The sequence below is a fragment of the Lepidochelys kempii genome, chromosome 8 (assembly GCF_965140285.1).
Source record: "Lepidochelys kempii isolate rLepKem1 chromosome 8, rLepKem1.hap1, whole genome shotgun sequence".
NCBI lineage: Eukaryota > Metazoa > Chordata > Testudines > Cheloniidae > Lepidochelys > Lepidochelys kempii.
Genome location: NC_136387.1, coordinates 81,176,936 through 81,191,074, shown reverse-complemented (window position 1 = coordinate 81,191,074; position 14,139 = coordinate 81,176,936). Strand labels below are relative to the sequence as shown.

The 14,139-nt window shown below is 51.4% G+C and overlaps 1 long non-coding RNA gene across 4 annotated transcripts in view; it reads left to right on the top strand.

The window, feature by feature from the left end:
- Nucleotides 1-14,139, top strand: part of LOC140916573 (uncharacterized) — a 207,791-nt gene that overhangs the window by 66,889 nt on the left and 126,763 nt on the right. For 2 of the 4 annotated variants that reach the window (XR_012160552.2, XR_012160550.2), the window contains exons 1-2: nucleotides 11,333-11,561; nucleotides 12,910-13,032. The exons of 1 other annotated variant lie outside the window; for it this stretch is intronic. This is a non-coding gene — a long non-coding RNA (uncharacterized LOC140916573). Of the gene's footprint in view, nucleotides 1-11,332; nucleotides 11,562-12,909; nucleotides 13,033-14,139 lie in introns of those variants that run through there. One more of the 4 variants, XR_012160551.1, reaches the window with a different exon arrangement.

The window sequence follows — 14,139 nt, the reverse complement described above, 5'->3', positions numbered from 1 at the left end:
TCTGCATGATTTTAAAGGGCTAGATTCAGAAAATGGGGAGAAGCCGCCTTTTATAAGCTTTAGCATTCACCTAGGATCTGGGAGACCTGTTTAATGTCTCTCTCAGCCTGATGTACAGAAGAGATTTTCCCTGGGAGCTCCCTGGGGGTAAATGAGTGCTCGTCTAATCAGCATGCTATGGGATATCCTTATGGTGAGCTCTCTCAGTCTCTCTAATAGTCTTTGGGACAGTGTGAGGAAGACTCCTTAGCCTTATGCTTAGGGCACCCACCTGGGAGCCCTGAGTTTGTCTCCCTACTCCTATGGCTGTTTAATTATTTATGATCAGTGGAACAACTTCAGCAGGAGGGAATGAGAGAGCCCTACCTATAGCCCAGTAGCTCCAGCATGCACCGACAATGTAGGAGAGCCCAGTTCAAATCCTTTCTCCCCATCAGCCAGAAAAAGAATTGAACCTGGGTCTCTCACATCCTAGGTGCGTACCCTAATTACTGGGCAATAGTTTACAAGGGAGTCTCCTCTGGCTGCCTTGTAAATGGCAGCTCAGTCCCCCCACCAAACAAAGTTTTGGCCAAAACTATTCAGCAAATTCCATGTCACATTTTCAAATAGTCTTGGTTTGCAAAAATTTCCCATGCTTTTTGGGCAATGCACTATTCAATAAAAAAATCACCCAGCTCTATTGGAATGTAAACATGGTGATGTGATTTGAAATCTGGCTGAAGGGAAAGCTAATCATAAATGGTTAAGTGTTGAATTGCGGGATGTGTCTAGAAGAGCACTACTATGATATCTAGTCATATTTAATATATTCATTAATGGTATAGAGGTGAGGGTAAGCAACATATTAATGAATTTGGAGATAATACTAAATTGGGAGGTGTTGTGAATGCCAATAATGATTGAAGAATTTGTACCAAAGAGATTTCAAACAGGGGCAGTACACAAGAAACTGAAATTCAGTTAGAAAAATATTAAAGCTAATACATCTGAGAAAATGTAATGCAGAATAAGGATATTGAATGGCTTCAAGAAACTAGGAAAACTGTAATATTAAGAGTGTAAGAAGTGGAAATGGAAAACAAATTAGACATGAAGTAAGCAATGAGTAATGACAGCAAAAAGGCTGCCTACCCAGAGGCACCACAGACAAGCCTGGTTATTGTCCCTCTCTTTATGTTTCTGATGTAACCACACCCCAAATATTGTGATACACTTCCTTATCAGAAATATGTTGGCAAACTGGAGGGAGTTTTCACAAGAGAACACAAATTACGGGGAAGTGGGAGATAACTAAAAGGAAAGGCATAATAAATCTTCAAATTCAAAGAGGGTCAGTATGCAGGAGGAAAACGGATTAGTGAGACTAGCAGATCGGAGTATAAATAGGAGTCAAGGAGAAAAATGATGAAAGTGAATACTTAAAATGTTTAAAATTTATATAAAAAACTCCTGACATTAAGAAATATTATATTGTGGAACAGTCTCCAAGTCTCACTTGGGACATTTAGAAACACCAGTTGGACAACACTGGGGAGGGGGGAGTGGATTCATACCCCAACGTGCTTTGCTGAGAGACTGTGGACAAAATCTCCCCAAGAAAAGAATCCTGCTTGGAATGGGTATCTATTTAGGATCCAGAGCCAAATGCCAAAGAGAAGGGCAGGGAGTGATAAAATGTTTCCTACCTTCTGCAATCCATCTGTCTGAGCCTCTCACACTGAACAGGCTCAGTAAGCACTTCTGCTCTGCCGCTACCCACTTGGAGCTTCTGCTGCAAAACAGGTAAAAGAAACAGGTAGGAAGGATTCCCTTGGATCCCAGGAACATTCCTCTGTTCAGGACCTGTTCCTGGCAGGTTGCTTGCTGGTTTGTTTCTAAAATGGCTTCTTCTTGTTGTTTTTTAACTCCTAATCCCCACTCTCCACTGACTAGCCACCTGAAGAAGTCACTTGCCAGCTAGGCTGATAAAATGGATAACAGGCTGGCTGAGCATATGTGCACCCCAAGTACCTGTTTGCCCATAACAAACATCTGATCACAGGTTGACACGCTGCTCTATTTACTCCCCAGCATGCTTGGCAACATGCCATTCTCCTCCCCACCCCCCAATGTAGAGACCAACAGGGTGGTGGGAAAGAAGGGGTAGAGTGGTTACTTAATAGAGGTGAATGTTCCATTACACTAGGGAACACTTCTGCACCAGCAGTGAGGTGACAAAATAAGGTGCATCTACCTTTGGCTTCTATACTTCTATGATAGAGTAGACAGAGCAATTCTACACTTCTGTCCTACCATGTCAGGTATTTTAATTTACTTGAATTATGACACTGACAGCTCACTATAAAATTCAAGATGGTGATAAGAATGAGCTTTAGACTGTTTTTCTTTCAGGGACTGTAGTAGTAATGGGCCCAGAGCCTGCCCTAACCCAATAACACACTCAATCTTTTTTTAAGAGTCTAAAAAATTTGGTTAACTTTTTTTTTTTGGTACATATATGTTTAGGACAGAAATGTAAATAAAAACTACCAAAATACCTCCCCTGGCCAAGTCCTGGAAAATGTGGAATACCAATGACTATTTATTTGTTTACATGTGCTTTGAAATCCATGGCATGTACAGCTTACAGTCTACAGTTCCAATCCTTCAACAATGTACATGTGGGAGTAGTACCAATGGCACTACTCATGTGAGTAAAGTTATTCATGTGCATAAGTGTTTGCAGGATGAGGGCTAAAAAACAAACAAGGCAGAGGGATGATTACAATATACAGGTAAAGTGACCAAGGTGGACGTTGGCCATGTTGGGTAATACAGTGAATTGATAAAGGAGGCAGCATGGGGGTATGTGTGTTTCATTTTTGTTTGTTTTTAGGGACACAGATTCATGTAAGTAAAGCGCTATCTTCTGAAATGTCCAGAAGTCCAATGCAGATTAACAAGATTCAGTTAGCTTTGCATATATTCTGGGTAAGCCAAACTGAATTTCCAAACCTTTTCCAATTCCTATCTCAGTAGGCTGTATCTGAATTACATTTCCAACTATTACATTTAATCTTGTGGTAAAAGTTGAATCCCAGAGCCTTTTACATCTGGTAACTAACAGACATGAGGAAGTAGACTGGCTCCACTTGTTCTAAAATCTAAAAACATCATTTGGCAGTAAAACCCAGAACAAGATCAGGCTTGTCTTTCCTGCACCCATGTTTTCCAGTTTGACTTTCTAAAACAAGGTCTCATAATCTATAAATAAGTGTTGTACTTTTTTTTTTTGTATGATCACATCTACAAAAATACTCTGGCTAATTCTAAATACTGAAAATAGTGTTTTGCCAACAATATATACAATTCACTTAGCTGATATGTGATCAAAGAACAATTTCTTAGTTGCAATATTTCTGTAGTAAGGATGGTCTTGTGATTAGGCAGAGCCCAGAAAGTCAGGAAACCAGAGTTCTACTTCTAACTCTGCCACTAACTTCCTGAGTAATCTTAGGGCCAAATTTAAAAAAAAAAAAACACCCTCTAATTTGGGCACTTGTGGTTACCAGTGACATCAATTAGGTATCTAAGATTGGGGACCAAAAATTGAAGGCCACATTTGAAAATTTGGGCTTTAACTGCTCTATGCCTCAGTTTGCCCATCTACAAAATGGGAGTATCTCATTTTATCCTGATTTTGAGACTAAATCCATTAGTGTTTGTAAAGTGCCTTCAGATTCTCAGATGGAAAGTGGAGTGAAAAAAGGCCTAAAAGATCTAGAAGAAAACTGAAATGTTGTATCTAATGTGACAGGGTCAGGCCAGATGGCTACAGGAGAGTAGATATATTAGTTCCAGGTTAAGTACATCCCTTTTCCCTTTTCAAGGTAACAGGGAAGGTTGGTTTTTTTTTTGTTTTTTGTTTTTTTTTGTTTTTTTTTTAAACAGAAAAGAATTTTATTGTGTAACACTTGCAAAAAGTTACCAAGGAAAACAAAACAAACTATGCAACAAAACAACGCAAACAGAAGGTATAACACAGCAGCTTTCAGGAGGGAGAAGTTTTCAGGCTTGCCTGGGCCCAGAGCGGGGGGCTTCCTCGACACTCGTGGTCTTCCACATCCCTCGAGTTACCTAGTGCCATGCCCAGTGTCACCGATTATCCCTCTCCTGAGAGTGCCCGGCAAGATGGGCACGGCTGCGGGGTGGGCAGTTTGGGGCGGGGGGGGACACCCATGTATTATAGGACCCCTCCTAGATGACAGTAATGATGGTATCCACAGCGGCAATGGCTGGGGCTGGCGTCTCTCGCTCTTTCCCTCAATCAAAGGGTCAGACGGAGGGAACGGGATGGGGTCACCGAGCAGAGAACCCCGGACAGCGCCCACCGCTCCTCGAAGGCATCAAGGGAGTCGGTGGACGTCGCCCAGAGGAACTCCGCCCGGATACGTGATTGTACTGAGGATCGGAAAAAGGCCCTACAATCGCAGGACGCTTCATGAGCCAACCTCCCCTCTCTGGTTTTATAAATGGCTGTTTTAGCCAAGGCTAGGAGGAGGTTAACCAGGAGATCTTGCGATTTTGTGGGGCCACGGATGGGGAGTGTATAGATAAAAAGGTGAGGGGAGAAATGAAGCCAAAAGCGCAATAGAATATTTGTGAGGAGCCGGAAAAGGGGCTGCAATCTGGCACACTCTAGATATACGTGCGCCAGGGTTTCCCTCACATTACAAAAAGGGCAAGTATCCGGGATGGGGGTGAACCGTGTCAGAAACACGCCCGTGCTCAGAGCTCCGTGAAGGAGTCGCCAACTGATGTCCCCGACGGGCCTCGGGACCAAGGTGGAATACAGGCTGGCCCACCGAGGTTGCTCACCCTCCAAAGGTGGCAGGAGGTCCCGCCACTTTGTATCGGGGCGGGACACCAGGGTATGGGCGTGAAGGGTGTGAAGTGAGAGTGTGTATAAATATTTCCATGGTGCGATTTGAAAACTGACCGGCTGCAGTTCATGCAGCCGGCTTGCAGTGAAAGGGTGAGGGGTTTGTTGGGATCGGCAGGGTAGGGGCCCAATGGAAAGGTCCGGTGGGCCTGGGGTAGAGGGTGGGCGGGGTGCGCCCTCGTGCAAGGCTCGGTTGACATAAGCCCGAGCAGCGGGGGTCAAGGCGGCCTTCACCTCCTGAAGTACCCGCCGGGGGGTACGAGGGCTGGAGAGCCCCATGCACCGAGCAAGCATCAGGGGATCCAGCCAGTCTCTCCGGTCGTAGTCCAGGAGGTCTCCGACCCTCGTGACTTCCGCCAGGACCAACCTCTGGTGCACCGAGCGGGACTCCGCCACCTGTACACGGAGCTGGGGATTGTGTAGCAGGGGCTTCGTGAGGAGATCTGCTCCCACGGTGGCCGCCACGGACCTGGTCGTTAGAAACAGTTTCCAGGTCCGGAGGAGGTCCTGGTAGAAGACAGGCAGCCTGGAGAGGTCTCGCGGAAAACCTCTTGGATAAAGATAAAAGAGCTGCCGGTCGTATCGGAGCCCTTGGAAGCGGCGCAGGAAGGCGTGCGCCAATATGCTCCACGTCGAACTACCTGCACTATAAAGGAGCCTCTGCAGAGCCTGGAGGCGGAAAACGCGGACCTGAGTGTACAGATACTTCAGGCCCTGCCCTCCTTCCTTCAGGGGTAAATGAAGAACTCCAACAGGGGCCCAGTGCATTCCTGACCAAAAGAACTCTAGAATCAATCTCCTGAGGTGGGTCAGGAAACCCGGGGCCGGGGCCAGGGTGTTGAGCCGGTACCAGAGCATGGACAGGACTAGTTGGTTAAGCACCAGTGCTCTCCCTCGGAGGGAGAGACATCGGAGTAGCCTCGTCCATTTCCGGATCCGCTCTTATCACCCCGCCCTCTAAATTTTGCCAGTTCTCCAGCGGGGAAGGGTACGTGGTGGAAAGGTAAATGCCGAGATAGAGCAGTGGACACGCACTCCACCGGATGGTCTGAAGCGCGGGTGGGAGGGAGCTTACCTGCCGCCAGTCCCCCACCGCCAAGCCAGAGCTCTTGACCCAGTTGACTCGGGCGGAGGAGGCTGCCAAATAGATGGCCTGGCATGCCTCCACTCACGCCAAGTCGCCCGGGTCCTGGACTACGAGGAGTACGTCATCAGCGTATGCCGACAGGACCAGCTGCAGCTCCAGCTCCCGCAGCACCAACCCTGTCAACCTCCTGTGGAGGAGACAGAGGAAAGGCTCGATCGCCAGAGCGTACAGCTGGCCCGAGAGGGGGCACCCCTGCCACACTCCTCGCCCGAAGCTGACCGGTTCAGTCAGGGTCCAGTTGAGCCTAACCAAACACTCCGCAGAGGCATACAGTACCCGGAGAAAACTCACAAACTGAGGTCCGAATCCAAACGCCTGCAGAGTGCTCAGGAGGTACCCATGGTCTACTCTATCGAATGCCTTCTCCTGATCAAGAGACAGGAGGGCGAACGACAGACCATCTCTCCGCCCGAATTCCAAAAGGTCCCGGACTAGAAATAGGTTGTCAAAAATGCTGCGACCCGGGACAGTATAGGTCTGGTCTGGGTGGATCACGTCCGCCATCACGGACCCTAGCCGCAGCGAGATTGCTTTCTTGTAATCCGTACTAAGGAGTGATACGGGACGCCAGTTTCGTAAATCGCAGAGGTCCCCCTTCTTTGGCAACAAGGGGAGTACCGCTCACCTGCACGACAGAGGGAGGACCCCGCTCTGCAAGGACTCAGCCCAGACAGTGACTAGGTCTGGGCCGAGAATGTCCCAGAACGCGCGGTAAAACTCCACGGTCAGCCCGTCCATGTCCAGAGATTTATTGGTGGGCATGCGACGGAGGGCTTCCGAGAACTCAGCCAGGGTGAGAGGCAGCTCTAGCCGGTCTCGGTCGCCCACGCTGACTGTGGGGAGTTCCTCCCAGAGCACCCCGCAAGTGCCAGGATTAGTTGGATCCGGGGAGAAAAGGTTTGTGTAGAAGTCACGGGCCCTCCCACACATCTCTTCCGGATCCATGAGGGGGGTGCCGTCTTCTGCTAGAAGGCAGGTGACGTGTTTCTTGGCCCCCCTCGTTTTTTCCAGGGCATAGAAGAAGCGGGAGCGCGGTCCATCTCCTGAAGGAGACGGATGTGGGACCAAACGAAGGCACCTCGGGCCCGGTAGTCCTCGAGGGCCCGGAGCTCCTCCCGCTTCTCCCGGCACGCTCCGCAGAGGGACGGGTCCTCGGGGCTGGCGGCCAGGCGCCTCTCCATCTCTAAGACCTCCCGTTCCAACTGCTCTATCGCCGCATTTCTCCGTCGGCTGGTGCCCCGGGTGTAGTCACAGCAGAAGAGCTTGGCGCGCACCTTCCTTAGATCCCACCATTGCCGCACCGAGGGAAAGGCACGCCGCTGCTCTTGCCAGGCCAGCCAAAACTCCCGGAAGGACGTCACGAAGCTCTCGTCCTCCAACAGGCTGTTGTTAAAGTGCCAATCGGCCGGCCCCGGTCTCTCTGCACAGAGGGAGACCGTTATGGTGGCTAAATGATGGTCGGAGAATGGGGCCGGCCGAATGGTGGAGAAGAGGGCCTGTGAAAGATGGAAACGGGATAAGTAAATACGGTCCAACCGAGAGTGGTGTGACCGATGGGCCTCCACCCGGACAAAGGTGAACGTGGAAGTGTCATCTGGGTGATGGTCACGTCAGACGTCCACTAGGGAGTGATGTTCGACTATTCCTCGGAGAATGTTCGCGGCGGCTAGGCTCGGCTCAGCCCCTAAGCGGTCTTGTTCCTCGAGGGTGGTGTTAAAGTCCCCTCCCAGGACCAGGCACTCATGCGAATCTAAGAGAAAGTCCGAGAAAGTCGGACACCTGCTGATAGAATTGTGGCCGCTTTGGGCTCGTTTGCGGGGCATAGATGTTAACAAGGTTGACCAGGAGCCCCTCCATACAGACTCGAAGGTGCAGCAGGTGGCCCGGCACGGCCTCAGTGACCCCTAGCACCTCGGGCCGTAGGGTGGGGGAGAACAGGGTCGCCACTCCAGCTTGCCAAGTCATGAACTGGCTAAAGTATACCCCATCCCCCCACTCCAGCCACCACCTGTCCTCAACGGTCGGGTCCGTATGGGTCTCCTGCAGGAAAGCTACAGAGTACCCCCCTTCCCGAAGGTAAGAGAGCACCTGGGACCTGCGGAGAGTCATCCTACAGCCCCTGGTGTTCAAGGTTGCAATAATGAGAGGCGTCATGCGGAGGGCTGGCGGGGTGGGGGTTTCTTATTGGTGGGGGTGTTCGTGGCCCCCGGCGGGTTGCACAGCAACCCGTGACCCATCCCGTGGATGAGTAGATCTTTTCGGAAGCCGCGGGCCCACTCGTAGGCCGCAGCACTGCGCTTTCCTTGCCCCCTGCCCTCCTGTATAAGGGCCCTTGTGGCCTGGAGGATTTGGTCAAAGTCCCCCCATAGCTGAAAAGCCAGCTGTACCCTATTGCGGGCACCACAGGTGTGTTCTAGGAACTTCCGTAGTCCATGCCGCAGCTCATGGGGGGGTGGGTTATGATTTCCGGGGTGTTCCCTGGTGGGGCTCTTAATGCAGCCTCGTGGTCCGCTAAGGTGGGTAGGCAGGGTGCGGACCACCAGCGGGGCGTCTGACAGGCTGGGGTTATTAAATCCATTTCACGCCTTGGGGTGGAAGGGGATGGCGGGGGAAAAATTGCAACTCCTAATGGGTCGCAACTAGAAAGTGCAAAGGCTGCTCCCTGGGAGGAATCTGCGGAAGGCGGGAAAGAAATAACCCCAGGGGTGGCAATAGCATTACAGGAGGAGGTGAATTGGGCAGGGACAGGGGTGGGGGCAGGGGCAGAGGTAAGGCTCTGGGCTTCAGGAGGCGAACAGCTAAAAGAAGGTGCCTCCTGAGCAGAGTCGAGGGTTAAAGGGTAAGGGAGGGGGCTCCCAGTGACGCTAGGCGCTGGCTCCGTGGTGGTCTTGGCGGCCATGGCATCAGGTGGTGGACCACCTTCTGCGGGGCGCTCGCCCGGGAAGGCAATTAGGGGGAGGGAGCATGGGGAAAGGGGCTGGGGTGAGGTTACCCAGATCGAGGCCAGCCGGCAGTAGATCATCCTCTCCCTGGGTGACCGGGGTCAAATCTAGGGCCTCAATCTCTGCATACACGGAGGAGAGGCCAACTCCTGCTACTCCCGGGGTCTCTCCTCTAGGGCCCGCCTCAACGGTCCCCTCGGGGTTCGCGGGCGGTTCGGGTGGTATCCGGGCAGAAGGAGCTTCCTCAGGGGTCTCGGAGGGGAGAGTCTCTCGTGGAGGGGGGATTCTGCCCTCCAATGCCAGTCTGTCTTCCCCTCCCGACACCAGCGGATGGATCTCACTCGTGGCCGTAGCGGAAGGCTCAATATCAGTGCCTCCCTTCCTGGTCTTCTGGGGGGCTTCCTAATCGGATGGGTGCAGTGGAGCTCGAGCCTTCCTCTTGCCTCGCTTCCCCTGGACTAGGGTCCAGCCCTCCATAGCGTCGTCTGGGGGTTGGTTAGCAGGGGTCGTGTGGGGGGCGGAGGCGATGGTTCAAGGGTTCGGGGGGGTAACAGTGAGGCAGCATGAGGGGCGGGGGGTTCTGCTTGGGGCGGGCCCTCTCCTATACCCGGTAATAGCAAGGGTGAGACTCCCTTGCTCGCCTGGGCGTTGTAGGGGAGCTGTTTCTTGGGCCCGGATGGGAGCAGCGGTGGATCGAGTAGGAGGAGGGTTGATTTCAGGTGCCGGGCGGCCAGGGGCGTCGGCAACGACGGGGCCGATGTCCTGCCAGGTCTCGGGGGTCTCGGGTGCCCCTCCCCCCTGGGCCAAAGGGCAGTCTCTGCGGACATGCCCCGCTGAGCGGCAGAGGTAGCACCGGGCCTCTCCGGTGGAGTAAAACACCCGATAGCGGGCTCCTTGGTAAGGGACTAGGAAGGACCCCTCGAGCGCCACTCCGTCACGCACCGCCGGCGGCGGTAGAAGCTGCACTTGCCGGCGGAACGAAAGGACGTGACGGAGGGTGGGGTCCTTGCAGCCCAACGGGAGAGGGCTGATGACAGAAACAAGTTTCCCCAGGGTGGAAAGAGCAGGTAACAGGGCAGCATTGGGTAAAAAGGGAGGAACGGAGGTGAGGACGAGGCGAACGCCCAGGTCTTCTAGCGGCTTTAGGGGGACAAACACCCCCCCCACCGCCAGGCCCCTCTCCACCGCCTCCTGGGCGGCAGCCTCCGAAGGTAAGAAAAAAATGACCTTCCCATACATTTTGGAGGCCGCCACAATAGCCGTGGGTCCTACCACCTTTGCCAGTGCCTGCACGTATGTCTCCACGTGGGGCGAGGCGGGCACCAGGAGGCAACGGACACCGTGCCTCCTGGTCAAGGTGGGGAAGGGGCCCCGGCCGCTGGTGATGGTAGCGGAGGCAGTGGGTGGGCGAGATGACGAGGCGGCAGGCAGGGGGGAGCCCGCTGCCGCCCGGGCATACGCCCCGGGGGCCGGGAGAGGGACGTTCGCAGAGCTGGTAGGGGGAACAGCAGGGAGGGATGCCATGGTCGATGACAAGGCCACAGCGGTGGGGGCAGCCCCTGCCATGGAGGGCCTAGTGGTTTTAGCGGGGCCCTTTCCTTTCTTCCCGCCCTGGCCTTTCCGGCCAACTGGGGGGGGTTCCTAGAATCTGGGGGGGGCGGTGGATGTAGCAGTGGCAGTAATCGCCCCGGTGCCTCCTGCTGCCGGTGCCCCAGCGTGGGCGGTGGCAGGTGTTTTGACAGTGGTGGGGGGCGGGGGCTTGGCGGTTGGGCAGGAGGGTAGGTGGGGGAGGGACAACTGATATTGTTAGAGGGCCCTCGCCCCTCTCATTCCCCGCTATTGTGAGCAGGGAGAGATGGGGAGACACCGGAAGGAGGAGGGGGGAGGGGGAAGCAGATTAACCGCTCCTCCCTGCTGGGCTGCAGGCCGGGGGGTACCAAATGGGTTGGACTGGAAGGGGGGGGAAACAGAAATCGGGGTCCGGTGATAGGGGCAAGCTGTGGGGTAAACAGTCCAGGGGGGTGGGGGTGGACTCACGCACGTTTGTCCAAAGAGTCTCGTCTGGTCGGCTGTTATGTCCAGTCCGAAAGGCAAAGTTCAAAGCAAACAGCTGGATCCGAAGGCAGATGGCAGGTTGCCAGCAGGGACGGATGGTGGGGGGCCTTGATAGTTGTAATAATGTTGGGGGGGGCACCGATGGATCGGGGGGCAGCTCCGTGCCACACCCCCTGTGCCGCCACTAACGCAATTAAACCACAGTCAAACTCCCCCCCACGAAAGTATAATTTAAAAAATTACTCAGTCTTACGGCCGCCTCCGCGATGTTTTGTAGTTTCCCTGGGTGATTCCTCTGTCCTCTGTCTTCTTCTCCAGCTTTGTTGGCTGTGTTCCAAGGCTTCCGGCAGGCCGAGAATATTGCAAAGATAGGCTGACAGCAAAACGGCTGGGTCTGGGGGCTTCCACTCCCCCCTCCGGATAGCGGGTCGGCAATCTTCCCCCTCCTCCTCCGGGGGTTTCAACTGAGGCAAATAGCTACGCCCGGGAACAGGTGTGTGTGGGGGTGCTGGCGGCAAATTGGCAGCTGACCAGCACTCAACGGCAGCAGAGAAAAACGGCAGAAAGATGAAACGAAACAAAAAAGCGTCTGACCCGGTCGGGGCGCGGGAGGGAAACTAAGGCAGGTTCAAAAAGTAAGAAAAATCCAGGCCAGGGGGCTTTAGGAAAGAATAGAAAGCAGATAGCTGAGGAGCAAGCGAAGGATGTCCCATTTCCCAACAGGGAAGGTTCCAGAACAATCAGGAACTTTCTGGAAACAATTAAGGCAGACAGGCTGATTAGAACACCTGCAGCCAATCAAGAAGCTGCCAGAATCAATTAAGACAGGCAGGCTAATCAGGGCACCTGGGTTTAAAATAGAGCTTACTTCAGTTCGCAGTGCGTGTTAAAGTGCTGGTCAGAGGTGCAAGAAGCTGAGAGTGAGAAGGTGTACTACTGGAAGACTGAGAAGTACAAGCATTAGCAGACATGAGGAGGAAGGTCCTGTGGTGAAAATAAAGAAGGTGTTGGGAGGAGGCCATGGGGAAGTAGCACAGTGAATTGTAGCTGTCACGCAGCTGTTACAGGAGCCACTGTAGACAGCTGCAATCCACAGGGCCTGGGCTGGAACCCGGAGTAGAGGGCGGGCCTGGGTTCCCCCCATCTCTCCATCCCCCCAACTCCCTACTTGATACCGGAGGAGTTGAACTGGACTGTGGGTTCCACCAGAGGGGAAGGTCTCTGGCCTGTTTCCCGATCCACTAGGTGGATCAGCAGAGACTGCGGGGATTGTTCTTCTTCCTTTCCCCATGCTGGCCAGTGATGAGGCTAACTGAGTGAATGGCAGATTTGAGCCATGAAAGTGGCCAAACTGGGGGCTGCCGTGAACCTCTGAGGTGAGCGCAGGACCCACCAAAGCAGAGGAGGAACTTTGTCACACTAAACATGAAAGACCAGACATATCATGCTTGGACACCTCATCTGGAAAAGCAGCTGACAATAAAAGTCTCCTATTCTTTTACAAATAAGATACTAGAAAATGAAAACATCTTTTGTCTACCATTGGCAGTCAAGGGATTAGCTATAATCATAACTAGGCAACAGTTGTTGTTCTGTAGCCCTGTAATTGTAATGAGAGTTCATAATCTGCTTCTGTTCGTGCAAATCCTAATTTACAGATGTTGGTGGGAACAGAGGTAAATGTAGTCCTTCAATAATCTACTTTCCAACAGATCTCCACTAGCACAAAATTGAAAACAGATTATTGCATTAGTAAATGGTTTTTTTGTTTGTTTGTTTTTTAGTAAAAGGTTTTTTTAAGCAACTTGCTTGATAACATTTCTGTCACTTTCCCCATCCAGTTGTTGATGTCTACTCAGATATGATGTAACAGAAACTTAAAAGTAGCTTCTGAAGGCTGGTCCCAGCTGTTACGTTACTGTGGGAGGAAATTTCAGCTGCTGACCTTCACCCTCTGAACTGAGGTACGGCTGTGCTCCATGCCCCAAATGTGAATCCTTTTCTAGGAATGGAAAGAGTTCCTGAAAGAATGACCCAGTCTCCTGTTTGAGTGATTCGAGGAACCTTGGCATCATAATTGATTTCAGCTCAGCATTATTTTCCCATATGCTACTGGCCTCTTTTGAGAGTTCTTCTGATAATGTGATAAAGTGAATTGTTTTCATCAACCAAAGTTCGAGAGTGATGTTAACGCAACTAGTTTTGACTAGAAAGTCTTTATCCTGCATAATTATGCATTCTGTTCAGGACCCCATCTCCTTCATTTACAGTGCTTAAGTGAAGGGCCAGATGGGTCCAGTAGCTAAAGCTATAAAAGAAGCTCTCCTATGCCTTTGGTTGGAAGTTCAATATTATTGCATCCCTAATAGCAGCTGCTTCTGTTTGAACTCAGGGTTATGAAAGATGAACTGCATTAAATGGTAAATCATTAAATATCAGCTGAATAAAAGCACTGTGGTGCATTGCCCTGCTTAAATCACCAGCATCTGTCTTCTCACATGTAAAGAGTTGCTCTTTACATCATGCAGTGAAACACTGACAGAAGGGCCAATGCTAAAGCTGCACAAAAAAACCTCACATAATATCTTTTGGGTTTTGAACCAATGATGATAACCGATGATCAGCAAAATGTCCAGCTGGAGAAACAACATTTCATTTAACTCTCACTATAAAGTATTTAGAGATGGATAATCCTTTTTGTGTCCAATTCCTTCCCTATCATGTGTATTTTAAAATCTGTTTAAATTATGTCCACTTGAAACCTTAGGTTTATTGTAAAAAGCCTACATTTTTTCTAGCTTCCTTTTGTTATTCATCCTGCTTTTGCATAGAGGGATGTGAAAATCATAAGCAGAGATAAAAGCAAATACTGTTCCAGAATTCAGAGCCAATCATGAGAGGATGCTGATGGCCTGAGTTTAATGGTTACAAAAATTGGACCTTATCATCTGCATGAATTTAGACTGTATAAAATATCAGATGCAGATTAGTACTGGAAAGCTCCCTATTGTGCTTAGCCTCACAATGCTCAAACTGAGATCAGCTATGGCATGAAAATCCTTTTTTCCTCA